The sequence below is a fragment of the Oncorhynchus clarkii genome, chromosome 28 (assembly GCF_045791955.1).
Source record: "Oncorhynchus clarkii lewisi isolate Uvic-CL-2024 chromosome 28, UVic_Ocla_1.0, whole genome shotgun sequence".
NCBI lineage: Eukaryota > Metazoa > Chordata > Actinopteri > Salmoniformes > Salmonidae > Oncorhynchus > Oncorhynchus clarkii.
The window spans coordinates 34,153,325-34,176,338 of NC_092174.1; the positions used below are offsets into that span (position 1 = coordinate 34,153,325).

The 23,014-nt window shown below is 41.3% G+C and overlaps 1 protein-coding gene across 1 annotated transcript in view; it reads left to right on the forward strand.

Moving 5' to 3' along the window:
* The first annotated feature begins 22,811 nt into the window (after positions 1 to 22,811).
* Positions 22,812 to 23,014, forward strand: part of LOC139386765 (carbonic anhydrase 12-like) — a 46,245-nt gene continuing 46,042 nt past the window's right edge. The window contains exon 1 of the mRNA XM_071132578.1: positions 22,812 to 22,828. The gene's annotated coding sequence lies outside the window, so the exon portion shown is untranslated. The remainder of the gene's footprint in view (positions 22,829 to 23,014) is intronic.

Sequence of the window (23,014 nt, forward strand, 5' to 3'; positions counted from 1 at the left end):
GTGCCCAGCTCTCCATTGCTGTGTACTATGTGAGTTTTGTCAGCCAAGCTACAACACAGGAACATGAGCAGTCACTATGGCCAATGTATTGACCACGCTACAATGAACTTATCAATCATACCTCTCAAGTACATTGACATTTTTTATTGACGTCATGTTCTGGCTTAGTTTACAGTCATCATTGGTAGCAAACTCCGTAACTTGGGCCTATATTTGCCAACCAAGGATTAAACACTGTAGTACGTTTTAGTTACAGACACCTTGTTAGTAATCTGAAAAGAATGACTAACAACGCAACCAAAATGTCATTCAAGTCACGGAATATGGAAAGTGGGTGTCTGATGCATCTGCCTTGTGCCCTGAACTTAACAGTATGCTCTTGTTTTTAATGAAGTCTGAGACACTATACTGAGGGTTTAACACTATGTGCCCTGACTCAGATGATTGCAATGGATCATAAATAATATGATGACTTGCCAGTACTTATTGACATGCATCTTCAATAGGATCTACAAATCTCTGCCGAGAACCATTTTTTCTCATAAAAATCTCAGGGATGATTGATTCACTTGGCATATAATGGTGTCTGCCTGAGTTTCCTTGTTTCTATTTCAATATGTTCTTTCAATTCTCCCCACAGTTCATATCAGTGAGTTGAGTAGGTTGTACTTCAATGGAAAAGGTGGAGACAAGCCAGCTAGGACATAAACTTCTGAGAACCAAATATTTATCAGAGCTTGGTGAGAGCCTGGTTGTCCTATGGTGATTTTTGGATACAACCTTCCCCCAACTTTCTGGGAATGATGCAGGATAGAGGTTTGGCTTTGGAACATTCTACATGTTTTAAATTGGTATTTCATGACTTTAACAGAAGGTTTCCTAAAAGTTCTAAACATGGTTACATTTCATTTCTAATTTTAAAATGTTCTAGGAACGTTCTGCAATTGGTTTGACATTGGAGATGATATAAAATAGTTCAGAGAACGTTCAGAGATCGCTATGTTCTCTGAATTAATGTTCAGAGAACCAATGTTCTTCTGTGGGAATTTCAGTACTTTCCTAAAGTAATGGAAGTAACCAGGGTGAGTTTTAGCGAGGTCCGGGAAGGCTTGAAAGTAGGAAGGAATACTTATTTTGAAGCTGGGCAGTTTTTTTCTGAAGAGAACAAACATTATTTGTCCAAAAAGGATTCAAGGAGTGTGAAGAGATTCCCCCAATCTATATTGACATAAAAGTTAAACTTTTATGTGGGAATTACAAAGCCTTTTTAAACCTCTAATTAAAACTGCTATGCAGGAAAATACATGCAACAGAATTGATTTCAGGGTACTTCACAGCTCAGAGCATAAATATCGTCTGTCCTCGGTTGCAACACTCACTACCAAATTCCAAACTGCCTCTGGAAGCAACGTCAGCGCAAGAACTGTTCGTAGGGAGCTTTATGAAATAGGCCAGGCAGCCTAAGACCACCATGCGCAATGCCAAGCGTCGGCTGGCGTGGTGTAAAGCTCGCCGCCATTGGACTCTGGAGCAGTGGAAATGTATTCCCTGATGTGATGAATCACGCTTCACCGTCTCGCAGTCCGACAGACGAATCTGCTTTTTGCGGATGCCAGGAGTAAAGTTTGGTGCAGGAATGGTCTGGGGCTGTTTTTCATGGTTCGGGCTAGGCCCCTTAGATTCAGTGAAGGAAAATGTTAACATTACCACATACAATGACATTGTAGATTAATCTGTGCTTCGAACTTTGTGACAACAGCTTGGGGAAGTTTAGTTCCTGTTTAGAGCATGACAATGTCCTCGTGCACAAAGTGAGGTCTATACAGAAATGGTTTGTCAAGATCTGTGCAGGTCAGTCAAGTTATTCCACACAGAGTCCTGACCTCAACCCCATCAAACAACTTTGGGATGAATTGGAACACAGACTGCAAGCCAAGCCTAATCACTCCACATTCGTGCCCGACCTCACTAATGCTCTTGTGGCTGAATGTTCCAACATCGAGTGGAAAGCCTTTTATTTTTTACCTTGATTTAACTAGGCAAGTCAGTTAATTAAGAACAAATTCTTACTTTCAATGACGGCCTAGGAACATTGGGTATCTGCCTTGTTCAGGGGCAGAATGACAGATTTTTACCTTGTCAGTTAAGGGATTCAATCTTGCAAACTTTCAGTTACTAGTCCAACGCTCTAACCATTAGGCTACCTGCCGCTCGTGAAACTGAGGGAGTTAGAACTAAAGGCATAGCTGGAGCAACATAAATTAAAGCTTTTGCAGAAGGCTAGAGAATGTGAGGAGCGATTGGCACAACACACTTAAGTTACAGCACAGGGAAAGATGAGATAAGCGTGCAGACAAACAAGATCAGGAACATGAGCATGCCATTTGATTTAAGAGAGATGGAATGGGAAGCATGACGTATCCAGTCAGGCCATCCTGCACCCTCAACTGAGTTTGATTTTGGTCTGAACAGCCGGCTTGTGCCGCCTTTCAACGAAAAAGAGGTGGTTGTATATTTTACTTTGTTTGAGCGGATTGCCACATCCTTAAAATGGCCGTGAGAGATTTAGTCACTGCTCCTCCAAAGTGTTCTTGTGAGAAAAGCTCTTGACCAGAGCTCAGATTATGACACTTGTCACGTTCGTCGTGTCAGTTTCCTAAGTTGAAACATAAAACTTAGAGCACAAAAAAGCAGATTCTTCTTGTGGGATTACTCTAGCCCATTAAATCTTTGGTTGGGACTGGGGTATCAGGTGCGTATGAACCCTTTGTTTCAGATGGGTTCGTGTCTCCGCAGAGTGGCAACGCTTTTAAGCCGGTGAAGATACTGCGAGACACTGGGGCGTCCCAATCCTTCATTTTGGAGTGTGTTTTGCCTTTGTATGACACTTCAGCAACTGGTTACAGTGTATTAGTACAAGGTGTGGAGATGATGTTCCTTTGTATTATGTGGAACTCTAGTCCTTCTTCTGGCCTGGTCTGAAACAGGATGTTGTGGCTTACTGTAAGTCCTATCGAGTTTGTCAGTGGACGGGTAAACCAAACCAAGTTGTGCTGGTTCCACCTTTGCAGACTATTCCTGCTTTTGATGAACCTTTCAGCAGGGTTCTGGTGGATTGTGTTCGTCCTTTGCCCAAAGCAAAGAGTAGTAATCAGTGTCTCTTGACCATTATGTGTGCTGCCACTCGTTTCCCTGAGGCCATTCCACTGAGGAAGAAGTTTAACTGATGTGGGGTATTTGGTAAATTAAACTGTCACAACACATAGGGGTATATTTATCAATCAGGGCAATTGAAGCCAAGCAGATCTTCATTCCTTCTGCCAAACCTGGTCTGATATCGCAAAGATTTGTCCTGTCCCTTTGGGCATTTAGATAATTCAACTGTATTTTAGGGACTGCAGGTTACCGACATGGAGCTGTTTTTAAGCACCAATAGTCTGTTAGATTACAGGCTAATGCTGTTTTGTGGGGTTTGTATGGAGTCGCTTACAGAACATCTGATAATTTAGTTGCCTGAGTACTTCAGTCTGATAGACTGTGTAGTCTTGTACAATAACAGCACCTCTCTTGTCCGGATGACTGTAGAGGTGGCATTCTGGAGAATTAAGGCCTTGTTTCTCAGAGCAGGTAAAGTTATTCCTGACAGGGGATATAGGCCTCTAGCTTGGATAGGTATTTACACAGTCTGTAGTATGTATCCACAGCTGGGTCAATAGGTCCAGGTGGAATGAACATTGTCCATGCGAAAAGTTCTGAGGGGTTGCAATCTCTAAGGAACCATTTGAGATGCAGTGAGTATGAATTAGGAATATTTAATTAAACAAGTTCTAGTGTCCTGATTCAGGCTGATTTTCTCTTATATGTATATATTTTCTGGTCACCTATTTGTTTTCTTTCTCCCATCAAATCTAAAGAATTAGCCAAATAGATACGAAGAAAATCCACACAGTGGGGCAGCTTCATCTCAAAGTACTTTTCAATTTTAGGCTTTTCAAATATATTCCCTTCTCCTTTCTCTTGTTTATAATATGGCTATATTCCCACTAATATTCCTTTGTGATCAAACTTTTACATGTCTATTTTTCTGTCTTTATAATAATAACAGTAATATTGAATACGTATAGCGCATTTCCCATGCTCAATGCATATGAAATTAGGTTGCTTCTTGCTGTCGAGACTTCCGTCGAAGTCGGCTCCGCTCCTTTTTCCGGAGGCGTTCGGCAGTCGACTTCACCGGCTTTCTAGTCATCGCTGCTCCATTTTTTATGTATCCATTTGTTTTGTCTTGTTCCTTGCACAACTGGTTTTCATTCCCCAATTACACTACATGTATTTATTCCTCTGTTCCCCCTCATGTCTTTGTGGTAGATTGTGTGTTAAGTGTTTTTGAACGCACTATGCTTGTGTGAATTTTTCCCGTGTTATTTCACAAAGCCTGTTTTGTATACATTTGATGTGTTGTGACTGTTTTGCGCATTATACACTTTGCCTTGTTGGCTGGAGGTTTTGGACGCAATTGAGTCCGTCTGTATATCTCTCCTGCCGAAATAAAGTGTGTGCCTGTTCACAATTCTCTGCTCTCCAGCACCTGACTTCAGCACAAGTACGCACATGCCTGACACTAGCTTCTGTCCGCAAATCCTTTGACGGTGTCACGGAATCCTCCGGTATTGCTGCTCATTACGTGCACCAGTTCCGGAGGTCTACGTCACCGGCCTCTAGGCGTCACTGAACTGTCTCATTATGCACACCTGATTCCTATTCCCCTGATTAGTAATTGTATACATGTGCCCTTTGTTCACCATTGTCTTGTCGGTTATTGTTCCAATGTCCGTTGGTCTGTGAGCACCTCTGCTTTGTTATTTCGGCTTCCGTGCTGCCTTTATTGTGCACTTGTTATTGCGGGTCTCGTCCCGTGTATTGTTGTGCATTTGTTATTACGGGTCTCGTCCCATGTATTTATTAGGGGTTTTGCATCAAAATAAAGTTATCTTCGAGCAAAACAACATCCCCAAATAAATGGTTAATTGACCTCCAAAATAAACATTCTGCTGTGGCCATCTCAGTCTCCAGATTTGAACCCCATTGAAACTTGTGTTTTGAATTGTAGGGGGAAATCCATAATTGCAGACAAAGGAAATAAAGGATCTTGAAAGATTCTGTATGGAAGAATGGTCTTAGATCCTAATGTGTTCTCCAATGTCATGAAACAATTTAGAAAAAGGCTCTGTGACATTGTTATCCTCGCAAGGTGAGGTATTGAAAACACTGGTGCCAATAATTGTCCCTTTCTGAGAAAAAAGTATTACTTGTTAAACAAAATCCTTATCTCTGAGCAAATGTATTACTATAAAATAATATAATTTCCCTTTTTGCCTACACTGTTGCTCAGTAATTGTGTAATTTATTTAGTCTTTTTTATTAATATTTTGTGACTTACAAACCTGACTGACCTGGGAAGCCGCATTCTGTTTGACAGAAGCCTGTGACATTACAGACCTTGTTTTTCAACATAAGTAAACTATGAGTATCATCTGAGGTGACCCATTTTTACGAATCCCTTTTGGCCCGACACTCTAGGGGGGATGGTAATGAGACCCGTAACATAACTCAAGCAAATTATAATAGAGACAAAGCAAAAGTGTGAACGAAATAACCAGGACAACTGAAATCTACCGTCAAACTCAAGGTTTATTTGAAAACACACCGTAATGGGGGGAGCAGGAAAAGGGGCTGAGCTGGACCCAAGGAAAGAAACAAGGATTCAAAAACACCCCTAAGCTAGACTAGCCTACTTTAACAACAGCTAACTAACTAACCAAAAATACAGTGGGTGGTCCACCCAGTTCTAACTAGTGTATTTAACAAAGTCTACCTACGGGTAGTGTATGCCCATGGGCGACTTGTCTTGGTTTCCCCTTTTCCCAACAGTAACCAAACACAATAACCAAAAACAATACTCACAGGTGAGGACAAAGTGCTATGGAGGTGCTCAAACAAAAGAGAGGTTAATACACAACGAGAGAGTGAACCACAGAGACCTACAGACATTGCATTTACAGAGAGATTGAGCTCTAGAGCAAACTACTGACAGGGTTTTTAAACCATGGGGAAGGAACTGTGATAGGGTAGGAAACAGGAGGTGTGTCTTCTGATTGATGATTGGTGACTGATTGGGGAGTGATGATTTTCACCTGTGAGGGGAGAAGGAGAGAAAAGAACACAGGATACACACACAGGATACTGGTATCCGTAACACCCATCTATCTCCTGCCTTTATCTACATACCAATCACTGATATTAGTATTTTATCTGGTCCTTGATCTGCTGCGCGTCATCTGTCTTTGTGGTCACGAGTCTGACTTGCGTACTGTACTCCACCTGCATACCCTTCAGTGGAACACACGCAATAGAGATTCATTGCTCGCACAGGTGTCTGTTCATGGACACCTGTGTTCTCCCACTGGGCATATTCACCTACTCAAAGACAGCCAAAAGTTAGTTGAATGTCCAATGTCTATCACTATGCTTTCAACTATCTAAAAGCACAACTAAATTCCAATGGAAAAACGTCTGATTTCTGGTTATTTGTCTCCCAAATGCCTATCACTGCGCTTTCAACCATTAAAAAGAAAATGTCACATGAATTCAACGTCAGATATTTGGTTCATTTATACAACAGATTGTGCTTCATCTAATAGCAGAACCAAATTATTTGGATTGCAGTTGAGATTACATTTAAAAGTGCATGGTACAAGTGATCAACGCCATTTGAGTTTCTGTGCAGATCATTACAGCAATTGTGAAAATCTCCACAGACATGCAATGATCTCTGCATGCTATCTTTATTATATGATTATATAACAAGAAAGTTATAGTTACAGTAACCACAGTGTGGCCATTGAGGTGTTACTCATTTTGAGGTTGAATGTTACATAACTTTGACTAAAGCCATAGGCTATTTTACAATCTAGCAAGTAGTGTTTCCCCACCCTAGAAAGCAATGACCTTTGACTTTCACCTGGAACTCCAGCCAATATTCAGCAACTTCACACAGCCTTTGAAGAGGAGTGGGACAATATTCTACAGGCCACAATCATTAGCCTGACAAACTCTATGCGAAGGAGATGTCACACTGCATGAGGCAAATGCTGGTCACAACAGATGCTGACTGGTTTTCTGATTTACTCCTGCATTTCTGTATTCCCAATCTTGTGAAATCCATAGATTAGGGCCTAATACATTTATTTCAATTGTTCTGATTTCCTTATATGAACTTTAATTCAGTAAAATCTTTGAAATTGTTACATTTTGCTCAGTGTATTTCCAAAGTCCATTAGTTGTCAACTGAACCAAATATCAACATTTTAAGAAGGTTTATCGTCTGCTTGGATAGTTCCATCTGTGCCCACTGGCCTAGTCTGGCTTTAATTCCAGTTTGTTTACACATTAATAATAGATATGTTCAGTGGTGCACTCACAATTAGGCAGAAGAGGCAATTTCAGCAAGCCTCACATCATCAATGGGTCTCTGATGGAACCAGTACCCAATTGTCATACTTGAGTAAAGATACCTGAAATAGAAAATGACTCGAGTGAAAGACACCAAGCAAAATCCTGCTTTATTAAAAGTCTAAAAATATTTGGTTTTAAATATACTTAAGTATCAAAAGTAAACGTATACATAATTTCAAATTCCTTATATTAAAGCAAACCAGAAGACACCATTTTATTTACAAATAGCCAGGTGCACACACCAACACTCGGACATAATTTACAAACGAAACATGTGTTTAGTGAGTCCGCCAGATCAGAGGCAGTATGGGTGACCAGGGATGTTCTCTTGATAATTGCGTGAATCTGACAATTTTTCTGTCCTGCTAATCATTCAAAATGTATGGAGTTCATTTGGGTGTCAGGGAAAATGTATGGAGTAAAAAGTACATCATTTTCTTTAGGAATGTAGTGAAGTAAAAGTCAAAGTTGTCAAAAATATCAATAGTAAAGTACAGATACCCCCAAAAACGACTTAAGTAGTAATTACATTGCCCCTGAGCAAGAGAGTTACCCACTGTTCGCCGAAGACATGGATATCGATTATGGCAGCCCCCGCACCTTTCTGATTCAGAGGGGTTGGGTTAAATGCGAAAGACACATTTCAGTTGAATGCATTCAGTTGTTCCCCAAACTATTTTTTACTGAAGTACTTTACACCACTGCAAGGGGCCTGGTGAGCTGGGCATGCCCAAAAAATAATACTAGTAATAATTTGACAACCAAACACAAATCAAGATGAATAAATATTACCTTTGTAATCAGAAAAGAACCCGCAAGTTAGTATTTCAGTGTTAGTCTTCACCAGTTGTTTACAAAACTGATGATGACACGATCCTGTGGTTGAAATTTCACCATCAAAACAACAGTTGATAGCTTTTTTTAAATCAAATGTTTTTTTGTACGTAGATTCCACGTCACAATATGTTGACATATTAGGTGGAAACAACGTTGATTAATTAATTAAATCAGTTTGTGTCCTGTGGGCTGTTCCGTATGTGTGCGTCAGGTACTCTGAAAAACACACCATGGTGGTAGTATCTTACACAACTAACCGCAGTGTACCTTATGTCTTCAGTTCTGCATAACTTCAAATTGAATGTGCTTAACATTCTATTGACTAGTGCTGAGCGATGTACCTGGTCTTTTTCTGTTTTTAAAGAACTAATTTTGTTCAATTTTTTGAATTCCATTTTGTTCCTTTTTTTCAGTGACTTCGATACACAGTTTCTGTAGAGATAAATCCGATCAAGCCTGAACTGTGTGATATATTAGGGGGTTGTAGTTTCCAACAGGACAATATTCTCAATAGTTTAGCTCAGAAAACATTTTATTTAAACATTTTACAATGACCATAATCAATTGTGCACCTGCTGATTTGTCTAGTCTGTTTGGAGCAGACAGAAACGGAGAAGAGAGAGCTGGCAATGACAGAGATAGAAAGTAGTTGCTTCGCGAGGTATCTCCACCCGAAAATACATGATCTACTACTATAAGTTACTGATAGTTGTAATTCAGCAGTCATAAAAGTATACTGTCACGCCCTGACCTTAGTTTCTTTGTTTTCTTTATTATTTTGGTTAGGTAAGGGTGTGACGAGCGTGGTATGTGTATTTTTGTCTTTTTGTCTAGGGTTTTTGTACTTCTATGGGGTTTTGGGTATTGTCTAGGTATATTTGTGTAATAAATGCCAAAATCACATGAATACAGACAATGGTTAATAAAACTAAAAGTCAAACTTTGGTCCAACCTATTAATGTCAAAAGAAGTTATGTAAAAACAAAGTCTGCACTAATAAGTACATAATTGTGTTCCCAATCAGAGACAGCTGTTTATCGTTATCTCTGATTGGGGATCCTATTTAGGTTGTCATTTTCCATTTTGGTTTTGTGGGTTATTGTTTATGTGTAGTTGCATGTCAGCACTTGTGTAATACAGTCACGTTAGTTTGTTTAGTGTTCTGCGCTTAAATAAAAAAGAATGTATTCATATCACGCTGCGCCTTGGCCTCCTCGTTATGACCAAGTTCCTTATATACCTTATTTACATTAAAGAAATACTAAAATACTGATTTTGGCAGACAGTATAGGAAGTAACTTTATAGAGATGATGACTTGGATTGAAATAAGTAATCAAATAAAACATATGTTATTAAAGTAATGTGAAATGTGAAGCAGTAATGGGAAGTCACCACCAACGCATAGTAAAATTATTGTAAAAAAAAAAGAAGCAAATATCGAAATCGGAAACCGTGATATTTTTTTTAAACCGAACTGACCTCAAAAAACACCAATCGCTCAACACTATTGATGCACCCACAGCATGGGCCACACCTCAACCCACAGCATGGGCCACACCTCAACCCACAGCATGGGCCGCATCTCAACCCACAGCATAGGCCGCATCTCAACCCACAGCATGGGCCGCATCTCTACCCACAGCATGGGCCGCATCTCAACCCACAGCATGGGCCACATCTCAACCCACAGCATGGGCCACATCTCAACCCACAGCATGGGCCACATCTCAACCCACAGCATGGGCCGCATCTCAACCCACAGCATGGGCCGCATCTCAACCCACAGCATGGGCCGCATCTCAACCCACAGCATGGGCCACATCTCAACCCACAGCATGGGCCGCATCTCAACCCACAGCATGGGCCACATCTCAATCCACAGCATGGGCCACACCTCAACCCACAGCATGGGCCGCATCTCAACCCACAGCATGGGCCGCATCTCAACCCACAGCATGGGCCACATCTCAACCCACAGCATGGGCCACATCTCAACCCACAGCATGGGCCGCATCTCAACCCACAGCATGGGCCGCATCTCAACCCACAGCATGGGCCGCATCTCAATCCACAGCATGGGCCACATCTCAATCCACAGCATGGGCCACATCTCTACCCACAGCATGGGCCGCATCTCAACCCACAGCATGGGCCACATCTCAATCCACAGCATGGGCCACATCTCAACCCACAGCATGGGCCACATCTCAATCCACAGCATGGGCCACATCTCAACCCACAGCATGGGCCGCATCTCAATCCACAGCATGGGCCACATCTCAATCCACAGCATGGGCCACATCTCTACCCACAGCATGGGCCGCATCTCAACCCACAGCATGGGCCACATCTCAATCCACAGCATGGGCCACATCTCAACCCACAGCATGGGCCACATCTCAACCCACAGCATGGGCCACATCTCAACCCACAGCATGGTCCGCATCTCAATCCACCGTTTGGGCTACAAACTAATATGACCCATAAAAATTATTGGAGGTACGGATGTAGTTTTGTGTCAACAAAAGAAGGGTTTGAATATGTGTCAAAAAAGAAAACAATATTTTCTTATATCTCCTAGATATAGGAGAGACACTTCAAAACCATATCATTTTTTGACTGTCTTTTTTGCCATTTTATGAAAGTGTTATTCAACAACTTTCTGTGGGCTGTAGTGGAACATTTATTTTATAAAAATTCCAAATCAAATAGTTAATTGATCTAAGGTATGAACATCTCCCAACAATTCCACATGTTAGCTTAGTTGAAATTATCAAGCCACAAAGTCCAAAAAATCTAACCCAATCCTAACATTAACCCCAACTTTAACCACACTGCTAATACCTAACCCTAACATTAAACTAAGTCCCAAAAGCTCATTTTTGTTTACATGCATCTTTACAATATAGCCAATTTTGACTTGGCAGCTGGACCAACTAGCGTAAATCGCTAGGTTCTGCCTCCAGAGCAAGATTCATCACAATAAACATTGACCTGCGTCTTTTTCTGTCTTTTCATTAACCTTCTTTACCTCTTTTCATTTTAAAGGCTAGCTGGTGATCACAAAATAAAAAAAAGGTTCCTTGGGATGTCCCCACCATAAACCCTAACCCTAATCTTAAATAACCCCTAGCCTAAACCCAACCCCAACATGAACCCTTACCAAACCTTACCGTTACCTTAACCTTTTATATTTCAATTTCATTGAGATGACGTCAGAGGTGGGACGTCCCAAGAAGTTTGAAAATCAAATCTAATTGTTCTATTTAATTGTTCTTTGTCACGCCCAGAATAATTTCCAAAGGCCAGACTGCAATCAGTGTGTACCTTACCAGAAATATGTTAATGTGATGATTCCTTACCTGAAATAAGTTAATGTGATGACATTGAATCAACATGAAAACTGATTGGATTTGCAGAAAGTAATCAACAAGGGAATTTAGTCTTTTTTTTAACCTAAATTCAATTACATGTTGACATTTAGTTTATTTCACGTTAAATTCACATAGTTGACAAATCAGCCAAATGTGAATGAAAACTAGACGTTGAACTGATGATGTCTGAACCCAGTGGGCTTAGACCATTCCTCCATACAGAATCTTTTTAGATCTTTGATATAATTTCTCTGCGTTTGTGGACTGCCCTATTCAATTCAAACCACATGTTTTCAATGGAGTTCATGTCTGGAGTCTGAGATGGCCATTGCAAAATGTTGATTTGTAGTGACTTAATAAACTACTTTTAAATTTGGTGGTGGATCTTTGATTTCATGGGGCTATTTTGGATCCACTGGTCCTGGGCACATTAAGGTCAACGGCAATTGGGCGGCAAATTGGGTTTCAGTTGGGTGTTGTTTTTACAGTACCACACAACTTTCAACCCACAACTTGATCCACCCCCAGGCAAATGTGGCACCACAGATCTCAGAGTTCTGGGGCAATTCATTTATTCTTTGATGGTAACCAGGTAAAACTCAGAAACCTAGCTGTAGCAAGGACCTGAAGGGTTGAGCCTGCTCTAAATGCTCCAATGAGGGTAAATTGATGAAGAATTCCACATGATTCATGGACATGAGAGTAATTGGAGTGTAACTAGAGGGACTTTGTCTGCTGTCAGGAGGAAGCTGTACCACATTTTCACACTCATTTGAACAAAGAACAACATAGCAATTTAGATGTGGAGTAAAAATTACCTTAGACTTATTTGAGCTCTCAATCTGAAGCACTTTTCACACAAAACAGTTTACAGACTGTGAATTAGTGCAGTTTGGGTTCAGATTTCTTCGCAGTGCTGTAAGTAAAATGACGCTTGTACTTATCACATGAAACACACCCACTGTATCCCAGAAAGCAGATCAACTTGATAATAATTGACATGGAATGTATTTTCACTTTAGAGACTGACAATCTAACATCAAAGAGGACAGGTGATGAATGCCGGGTGTCATAAGTAAAAAATGCATCGTTACCGCCTTCCTGCTCCACAAACCCTTATCTAAATCTTGATCTCGATCTGTCACATTGTGTTGAGTCACATTTGAGAAGTAGAGCATGACACGGGTAGTCTGACTGACATCTAACTTGAAATCCTCCTGACTTCAGAGTCTGGAAAGGCTATTTACAGTTGAAGTCGGAAGTTTACATACAGTGGGGAGAACAAGTATTTGTCTTAGGTCAGTCAGGATCACCACTTTATTTTAAGAATGTGAAATGTCAGAATAATAGTAGAGAGAATGATTTATTTCAGCTTTTTTTATTTCTTTCATCACATTCCCAGTGGGTCAAAAGTTTACATACACTCAATTAGTATTTGGTAGCATTGCCTTTAAATTGTTTAACTTGGGTCAAATGTTTTGAATAGCCTTCCATAATAGGTTGGGTGAATTTTGGCCCATTCCTCCTGACAGAGCTGGTGTAACTGAGTCAGGTTTGTAGGATCCTTGCTTGCAAACGCTTTTTCAGTTCTGCCCACAAATTTTCTATAGGATTGAGGTCAGGGCTTTGTGATTACCACTCCAATACCTTGACTTTGTTGTCCTTAAGCCATTTTGCCACAACTTTGGAAGTATGCTTGGGGTCATTGTCCATTTGGAAGACCCATTTGTGACGAAGCTTTAAATTCATGACTGATGGCTTGAGATGTTGCTTCAATATATCCACATAATTTTCCATCCTCATGAAGCCATCTATTTTGTGAAGTGTGCCAGTCCCTCCTGCAGCAAAGCACCCGCACAACATGATGCTGCAATCCCCGAGCTTCACGGATGGGATGGTGTTCTTCGGTTTGCAAGACTCCCCATTTTTCCTCCGAGCATAACGATGGTCATTATAGCCAAACAGTTCTATTTTTGTTTCATCAGACCAGAGGACATTTCTCCAAAAAGTACAAGCTTTGTCCGCATGTGCAGTTGCAAACCGTAGTCTGGCTTTTTTTAATGGCAGTTTTGGAGCTGTGGCTTCTTCCTTGCTGAGCGGCCTTTCAGGTTATGTCCATACAGAACTCGTTTTAATGTGGATATAGATAATTTTGTACCTGTTTCCTCCAGCATCTTCACAAGGTCCTTTGCTGTTGTTCTGGAATTGATTTGCACTTTTCACACCAAAGTACGTTCATCTCTAGGAGACATAACGCATCTCCTTCCTGAGAGGTGTGATGGCTGCGTGGTCCCATGGTGGTTGTACTTGCATAATATTGTTTGTACAGATGAATGTGGTAAAGTCAGGTGTTTGGAAATTGCTCCCAAGGATGAACCAGACTTGTGGAGGTCTACAATTTTTTTAGAGGTCTTGGCTTATTTCTTTTGGTTTTCCCATGATGTCAAGCAAAGAGGGCACTGCGTTAGAAGGTAGGCCTTGAAATACATCCACAGGTACACCTCCAATTGGCTCAAATGATGTCAATTAGCCTATCAGAAGCTTCTAGAGCCATGACATCATTTTCTGGAATTTTCCAAGCTGTTTAAAGGCACAGTAAACTTAGTGTATGTAAACTTCTGACCCACTGGAATTGCGATACAGTGAATTATAAGTGAAATAATCAGTCTGTAAACAATTGTTGGAAAAATTACTTGAGTCATGCCCAAAGTAGATGTCCTGACCGACTTGCAAAAACCATTTAGTTTGTTAACAAGAATTTTGTGGAGTGGTTGAAAAGCGAGTTTTAATGATACCAACTTAAGTGTATGTAAACTGGCGTGGCAGGCACCCCCTTCCAATACAACTGTTGGATTTTCAAATCCAAACGAGAGGTCAATACCCCAGGAAAATGTTTTTACATTTGAGAAAACCATTCAAAGCTCAAGCCAACTTCCGCATGAATACTGCACTAACAAGGGACTCTTGTCCAGACCAGTGTGTCACAGCTCTCCCTCACTGTGTATCGAGTCAGCCAGGCTACAACACAGGCACACAAAAAGTCACTGTAGCCAACAGAATAACACAACTACATTGAATTTATCAATCATACCTCTCAAGTACGGTGACATCGTTCTTTGGTTTATTTGACAGCCATCTTTGTTACTTGTGAGGATTCTGTGTTATGCACTATAGCCCGTTACCATATATGTGATTGAATATTATCTGCTGTTGGCTTGTGTGGATGTATGTGTTATGCAACATAGCTGACTTGAGACATTGTTAACAGTTTCAGGGCCATGGGCCTTTCTCGTGATGGAAAAATACAGAATAACATGAAGACAGGACCTGTGCAATGAGTTGTGGGGGCACATTCAGAATGTAGTGTTGCGGGAACAAACGGTATTTTGTTAGATAACAGGAACCAGGTGTGAGATAACTGTATTGAGTGTGTGAAGCATAGACATTCTACACAACTACAACGACTGACCGCTGAAGCGCTTAGGGGGCTGGGACCAGCTCGGGCGCCAACAATCAGGCTGAGTGAGTTTAAACCACGCCCAGTCTCTACTCTGATAGGCCGGCTCGGAAGCAGGAACTACTTCTGTCAAGAGTATATTATAATATCTTTGTCAGGAACAAGTCAGTTCTCTGTTTTGCCCTGCGAGGTGTGATAATTTTTGCATTTACAAAAAAATTGCATTTACCACTTATTGCTTAACTAATAAAAAATACATAGCATACAATGCGGTGACTCATTGTCATATTTATCCTGATACCAGATTCGATTGACAGAACCCTAACATATTAAACGTCGTATTTTTAAACCAATGATTAAAAACTGTAGTAAATTTGAGTTACAGCTAATTAGTCACTGACACCTTGTTAGTAGTCTGAAAATAATGACCAACAAGGGAGCCAAAATGTCCTTTAAATCAGGGAATTTGGAAAGTGGGTGACTGATGCATCTGCATTGCTTAGAGATTATAAAGTTTAATAGTCACATGTACAGGGTTGCAGATGTAATTACAGTGTACAGTGAAATTCTTAATCTCAGAACTCCAACATTGCAGGACAATGTGAATAAAAATAATAACTAAAATGTAAATCGTATATACATATTAACAACTGTAGCAATGAAAAATGACCATTGGGTTGGGTGAAGGGTAAATGTCTGATGACAGAGAGAGGGGGGCGGGGGTCCATAGAAAGAGCAGTAGAGGGGAGGGGGGGTGTAGGAAGGGGGTCCCTGATGATCTTCTTGGCCTTCCTGCAACAACCTGGTGCGACATAGGTGTCAGAGCTACAGTGGCTTGCAAAAGTATTCACCCCCTTGGCATTTTTCCTATTTTGTTGCAACCTGTAATTTAAATGGCTTTTATTTGGATTTCATGTAATGGCAATACACAAAAAAGTCAAAATTGGTGAAGTGAAATGAAAACAATTCATCATTCTCTCATTCACAGGTTAGCGTTTTTCGTCATGATTCTTGTTCTGGAGGTAGCTCTGCATAGTGGTCACTAGCTGACCAAGCCAAAAAGTCCAAAAAATCTAACCCAATCCTAACCTTTACCCCAACTTTTACCACACTGCTAATACCTAACCCTAATGTTAAATTAAGTCCCAAAAGCTCATTTTTGTTTACATGCATCTTTACAATATAGCCAATTTTGACTTTGCAGCTGGACCAACTAGCGTAAATCGCTAGATTCTGCCTCCAGAGCAAGATTCATCACAATAAACATTGACCTGCGTCTTTTTCTGTCTTTTCAATAACCCTCTTTACCTCTTTTCATTTTAAAGGCTAGCTGGTGATCACAAAATAAAAAAAAGGTTCCTTGGGATGTCCCCACCATAAACCCTAACCCTAATCTTAAATAACCCCTAGCCTAAACCCAACCCCAACATGAACCCTTACCAAACCTTACCGTTACCTTAACCTTTTATATTTCAATTTCATTGAGATGACGTCAGAGGTGGGACGTCCCAAGAAGTTTGAAAATCAAATCTAATTGTTCTATTTAATTGTTCTTTGTCACGCCCAGAATAATTTCCAAAGGCCAGACTGCAATCAGTGTGTACCTTACCAGAAACATGTTAATGTGATGATTCCTTACCTGAAATAAGTTAATGTGATGACATTGAATCAACATGAAAACTGATTGGATTTGCAGAAAGTAATCAACAAGGGAATTTAGTATTTTTTTCATGACATTTTAACCTAAATTCAATTACATGTTGACATTTTGTTTATTTCATGTTAAATTCATGTTAGTTGACAAATCAGCCAAATGTGAATGAAAACTAGACGTTGAACTGATGTCTGCACCCTGTGGGCTTAGACCATTCCTCCATACAGAATCTTTTTAGATCTTTGATATAATTTCTCTGCGTTTATGAACTGCCCTATTCAATTCAAACCACAGGTTTTCAATGGGGTTCATGTCTGGAGACTGAGATGGCCATTGCAAAATGTTGATTTTTAGTGACTTAATAAACTACTTTTAAATTTGGTGGTGGATCTTTGATTTCATGGGGCTATTTTGGATCCACTGGTCCTGGGCACATTAAGGTCAACGGCAATTGGGCGGCAAATGGGGTTTCAGTTGGGTGTTGTTTTCAAGGTACCACTCAACTTTGAACCCACAACTTGATCCACCCCCAGGCAAATGTGGCACCACAGATCTCAGAGTTCTGGGGCAATTCATTTATTATTTGATGGTAAACAGGTAAAACCTAGCTGTAGCAAGGACCTGAAGGGTTGAGCCTGCTCTAAATGCTCCAATGAGGGTAAATTGATAAAGAATTCCTCCTGATTCATGGACATGAGAGTAATTGGAGTGATTTGGTGTAACTAGAGGGACTTTGTCTGCTGTCAGGAGGAAGCTGTACCAAATTTTCACACTCATTTGAACAAAGAACAACATAGCAATTTAGATGTGGAGTAAAAATTACCTTAGACTTATTTGAGCTCTCAATCTGAAGCACTTGTCATTCACACAAAGCAGTTTACAGACTGGGAACAAGTGTAACATACTGTACAGTGCAGTTTGACTGCACAGCCTTGCATTGATGCTACTGCAGCTTGTGTTCAGATTTCTTGGCAGTGCTGTAAGTTAAATTATGTTTGGGTTGGCCGTGGCGGAGATCTTTGTGGGCTATACTCGGCCTTGTCTCAGGATGGTAAGTTGGTGGTTGAAGATATCCCTCTAGTGGTGTGAGGGTTGTGCTTTGGCAAAGTGGGTGGGGTTATATCCTTCCTGTTTGGCCCTGTCCGGGGGTGTCCTCGGATGGGGCCACAGTGTCTCCTGACCCCTCCTGTCTCAGCCTCCAGTATTTATGCTGCAGTAGTTTATGTGTCGGGACCTAGGGTCAGTTTGTTATATCTGGAGTACTTCTCCTGTCCTATCCGGTGTCCTGTGTGAATTTAAGTATGCTCTCTCTAATTCTCTCTTTCTCTCTTTTTTTCTCTCTCTTGGAGGACCTGAGCCCTAGGACCATGCCTCAAGACTACCGGGCATGATGACTCCTTGCTGTCCCCAGTCCACCTGGCCGTGCTGCTGCTCCAGTTTCAACTGTTCTGCCTGTGATTATTATTATTTGACCATGCGGGTCATTTATGAACATTTGAACATCTTGGCCATGTTCTGTTATAATCTCCACCCGGCACAGCCAGAAGAGGACTGGCCACCCCACATAGCCTGGTTCCTCTCTAGGTTTCTTCCTAGGTTCTGGCCTTTCTAGGGAGGTTTTCCTAGAGACTGTGCTTCTACACCTGCATTGCTTGCTGTTTGGGTTTTAGGCTGGGTTTCTGTACAGCAGTTTGAGATATCAGCTGATGTATGAAGGGCTATATAAATACAATTGATTTGATTTTGTACTTATCACATGAAACACACCCACAGTCTCCTAGAAAGCAGATAAACTTGATAATAATTGACATGGAATGTATTTTCACTTTAGAGACTGACAATCTAACATCAAAGAGGACAGGTGTTGACGAATGCCGGTTGTCATAAGTTTAAAAAATGCATCGTTACCGCCTTCCTGCTCCACAAACCCTTATCTAAATCTTGATCTCGATCTGCCACATTGTGTTGAGTCACATTTGAGAAGTAGAGCATGACACGAGTAGTCTGACTGACATCTAACTTGAAATCCTCCTGACTTCAGAGATTGGAATGGCTATTTACAGCTGAAGTCGGAAGTTTACATACAGTGGGGAGAACAAGTATTTGGGTCGTTGTCATGCTGGAAGACCCAGCCACGACCCATCTTCAATGCTCTTACTGAGGGAAGGAGGTTGTTGGCCAAGATCTCAGGATACATAGCCTAATCCATCTTCCCCTCAATACGGTGCAGTCGTCCTGTCCCCTTTGCAGAAAAGCATCCACAAAGAATGATGTTTCCACCTCTATTCTTCACGGTTGGGATGGTGTTCTTGGGGTTGTACTCATCCTTCTTCTTCCTCCAAAAACCTCTATTGTTGTCTCATCAGACCACATGACCTTCTCCCATTCCTCCTCTGGATCATCCAGATGGTCATTGGCAAACTTCAGCAGGGCCTGGACATGCGCTGGCTTGAGCAGGGGGACCTTGCGTGCGCTGCAGGATTTTAATCCATGACTGTGTAGTGTGTTACTAATGGTTTTCTTTGAGACTGTGGTCCCAGCTCTCTTCGGGTCATTGACCAGGTCCTGCCGTGTAGTTCTGGGCTGATCCCTCACCTTCCTCATGATCATTGATGCCCCACGAGGTGAGATCTTGCATGGAGCCCTAGACCGAGGGTGATGGACCGTCATCTTGAACTTCTTCCATTTTCTAATAATTGTGCCAACAGTTGTTGCCTTCTCACCAAGCTGCTTACCTCTTGTCCTGTAGCCCATCCCAGCCTTGTGCAGGTCTACAATTTTATCCCTGATGTCCTTACACAGCTCTCTGGTCTTGGCCATTGGGTTGGGTTGGGTGAAGGGTAAATGTCCGTTGACAGAGAGAGGGGGGGCGGGGGTCCATAGAAAGAGCAGTAGAGGGGAGGGGGGTGTAGGAAGGGGGTCCCTGAAGATCTTCTTGGCCTTCCTGCAACAACCAGGTGCGACATAGGTGTCAGAGCTACAGTGCCTTGCAAAAGTATTCACCCCCTTGGCATTTTTCATTTCATGTAATGGCAATACACAAAATAATCCAAATTGGTGAAGGGAAATGAAAAAATTACTTGTTTCAATTATAATTTTTTTATGTAAAAGTGGTGGGTGAATATGTATCCACCCCTTTGCTATGAAGCCCCCAAATAAGATCTGGTGGAACCAATTACCTTCAGAAGTGACATAATTAGTTAAATAAAGTAATCTGTGTGCAATCTAAATGTCACATGATCTGTTACATGATCTCAGTATACATCCACCTGTTCTGAACGGCCCCAGAGTCTGCAACACTACTAAGCAAGGGGCACCAAGAAACTTTGAACATCCCACGGAGCACCATTAAATCCATGATAAAAAAATTGAAAGAATATGGCACCACAACAAACCTCAAGGACCAGGCATGGAGGGCATTAATCAGAGGCAACAAAGAGACCAAAGATAACCCTGAAGGAGCTTCAAAGCTCCACAGCGGAGATTGAATAATCTGTCCATAGTACCACTTTAAGCTGTACACTCCATAGAGCTGGACTTTATGGAAGTATGGCCAGAAAAAAGCCAATGCTTAAAGAAAAAATATAAGAAAACCCATTTGTTGTTTGCCAAAAGTCATGTGGGAGGCTCCCCAAATATATGAAAGAATGTACTCTAGTCAGATGAGACTAAATCTGAGCATTTTGGCCATCAAGGAAAATGCAATGTCTGGCGCAAACCCAACACCTCTCATCACCCTGAGAACACAAATCCCACAGTGAAGAATGGTGGTGGCAGCATCATGATGTGGGGATGTTTTTCATCGGCAGGGACTGGGAAACTGGTCAGAATTGAAGGAATGATGGATGGCGCTAAATACAAGGACATTCTTGAGGGAAACCTGTTTCAGTCTTCCAGAGATTTGAGACTGGGACGGAGGTTCACCTTCCAGCAGGACAATGACCCTAAGCATACTGCTAAAGCAACACTCGAGTGGTTTAAGGGGAAACATTTAAATGTCTTGGAATGGCCAAGTCAAAGCCCAGACCTCAAACCAATTGAGAATCTGTGGTGTGACTTAAAGATTGCTGTACACCAGTGGAACCCATCAAACTTGAGGGAGCTGGAGCAGTTTTGACATGAAGAATGGGCAAAACTCCCAGTGGCTAGATGTGCCAAGCTTATAGAGACATACGCCAAGAGACTTGCAGCTGTAATTACTGCAAAAGGTGGTTCTACAAAGTATTGAGTTTGGGGGGATAAATAGTTATGCAAATTTCTTCAGCATCCTGAGGTTGAAGAGTCGCTGTCAATCCTTCTTCGCCAAGGTGTTCGTGTGTTTTGACCATTTTAGCTCTTCAGAGATTTGTACGCCGAGCAACTTGACGTTTTTAACCATCTTCACACTGACCCCGTTGATGAGGATGGGGGGTGTGCCTAGCCTGGTTCCTCTTGAAGTGCACATTCAGCTCCTATGTTTTGCTGATGTTGAAGGAGAGGTTGTTTACTGTACCTGGCACAACGCCGTGAGAGTGCCTACCTCCTCCGTGCAGGCCGTTGAGCTCGTTGTTGGTAATCAGTCATACTACTGTTGTGTCGTCAGTGAACTTGATGACGGAGTTGGAACTGTGAGGCCACACATTAGTAGCTATGCAGGGAGTACAGGAGGCGACATAACAATGCACTTTGTTTTGTTTCTAACACACTGTATTGGAGGGGTTGACTCTCTGCCCTGACGACGACTCAAATTATTACAATGGATCTTAAATAATATGATGAATTACCAGTATGCATCGACATGCATCTTCAATAGAATCTACAAATCTCAGCCGATATATTTTTCTCATGAAAACCTCAGGGATGATTGATTCACTTGGCATATAATGGTGTCCGCCTGGGTTTCCTTGTTTCTATCTCAACATGTTCTTTCAATTCTCCCCACAGTTCATAACAGTGAGTTGTGCAGGTTGTACTTCAATGGGAAAGGTGGAGAGACTACCCAGCTAGCGCATAACATTCTGAGAACCATATATTTATCAGAGCTTGGTGAGAGCGTGTTCGTCCTGTAGTTATTTTGAGTACAACCTTCCAACAAATATCTTGGAACGGTGCAGGATAGATGCTTGGCTTTGGAACATTCTCAGCACAAGATAAATACATTTTTTGGGGGTATTTCATGACTTTAACAGAAGGTTTCATAAAAGTTCACATTTAAATTTTATTTCAATTTTGGTAGTATTCTATGAACGTTCTGCAACTGGTTCGACATTGGGAATGTCCTAAAATAGTTCTGAGAACGTTAAGAAACAATGTTCTTCTGTGGGACTTTCAGTACTTCAGCATAATATTTTCTACAGGCAGAGACGTAACCAGGGTTTGAGTTCTAGTGAGGGCCGGAAAGAATGCTTCTTTTGAAGCTGGATAGTTTTTCTTCTGAAGAAAGAACATGCTTTTATCCAGATTCCCCCAATCTATATTTGCATCTATTCAGTCAGGTTGCAAATAAAGTGCCATTTTAGATGTATTTTGTCTGGAGCAATTGTACTGTTTAAAACACTATGATGAACTGTATTCCAAATAGCCTACTGTTAAATCATGTCACTTTATCTAGGTTGACTGGTTGTGTCACTATGAGGGGCGGCAGGTAGCCTAGTGGTTAGAGCGTTGGAGTAGTTCTGCCCCTGAACAAGACAGTTAACCTGCTGTTCCTAGGCCGCCCCTGTAAATAAGAATTTGTTCTGAACTGACTTGCCTAGTAAAATAAAAATAAATGAGGTCCAAGTTAGTCTTTCATTAGGTACTGCATATCTTTCCTGGCAAACCTCACCTAACTTTCTGCTTTTCAAATGGGTGTTCTTTTTACAGTATTACACAACTTGAAAGCCCCCAAGCCTATTGAAAAAAGGAGGCGTGTTTATCGTTTCTAGTTGAGGTGTACGACTGAATAAAATGAGGGAGGATGGGAGGCTGAGTGCACAGGACGGAGAGGTGAAGACAGGTGCAGCTTCAAGGTAAGAGGAGTCTGGCATTCATGCAAACAGACATTTATGGCACAATATACCCTGCTTTTAAGATATGACATGTTTGAAGTGGCACACACCTCATTGACTAGGCTGGGCTAAGAAGTAACATCTGTTTTAATGCATTTATGCCATTTAGAGTCACATCAGGGAAAACAGTCAAACAAAAAAAAATGT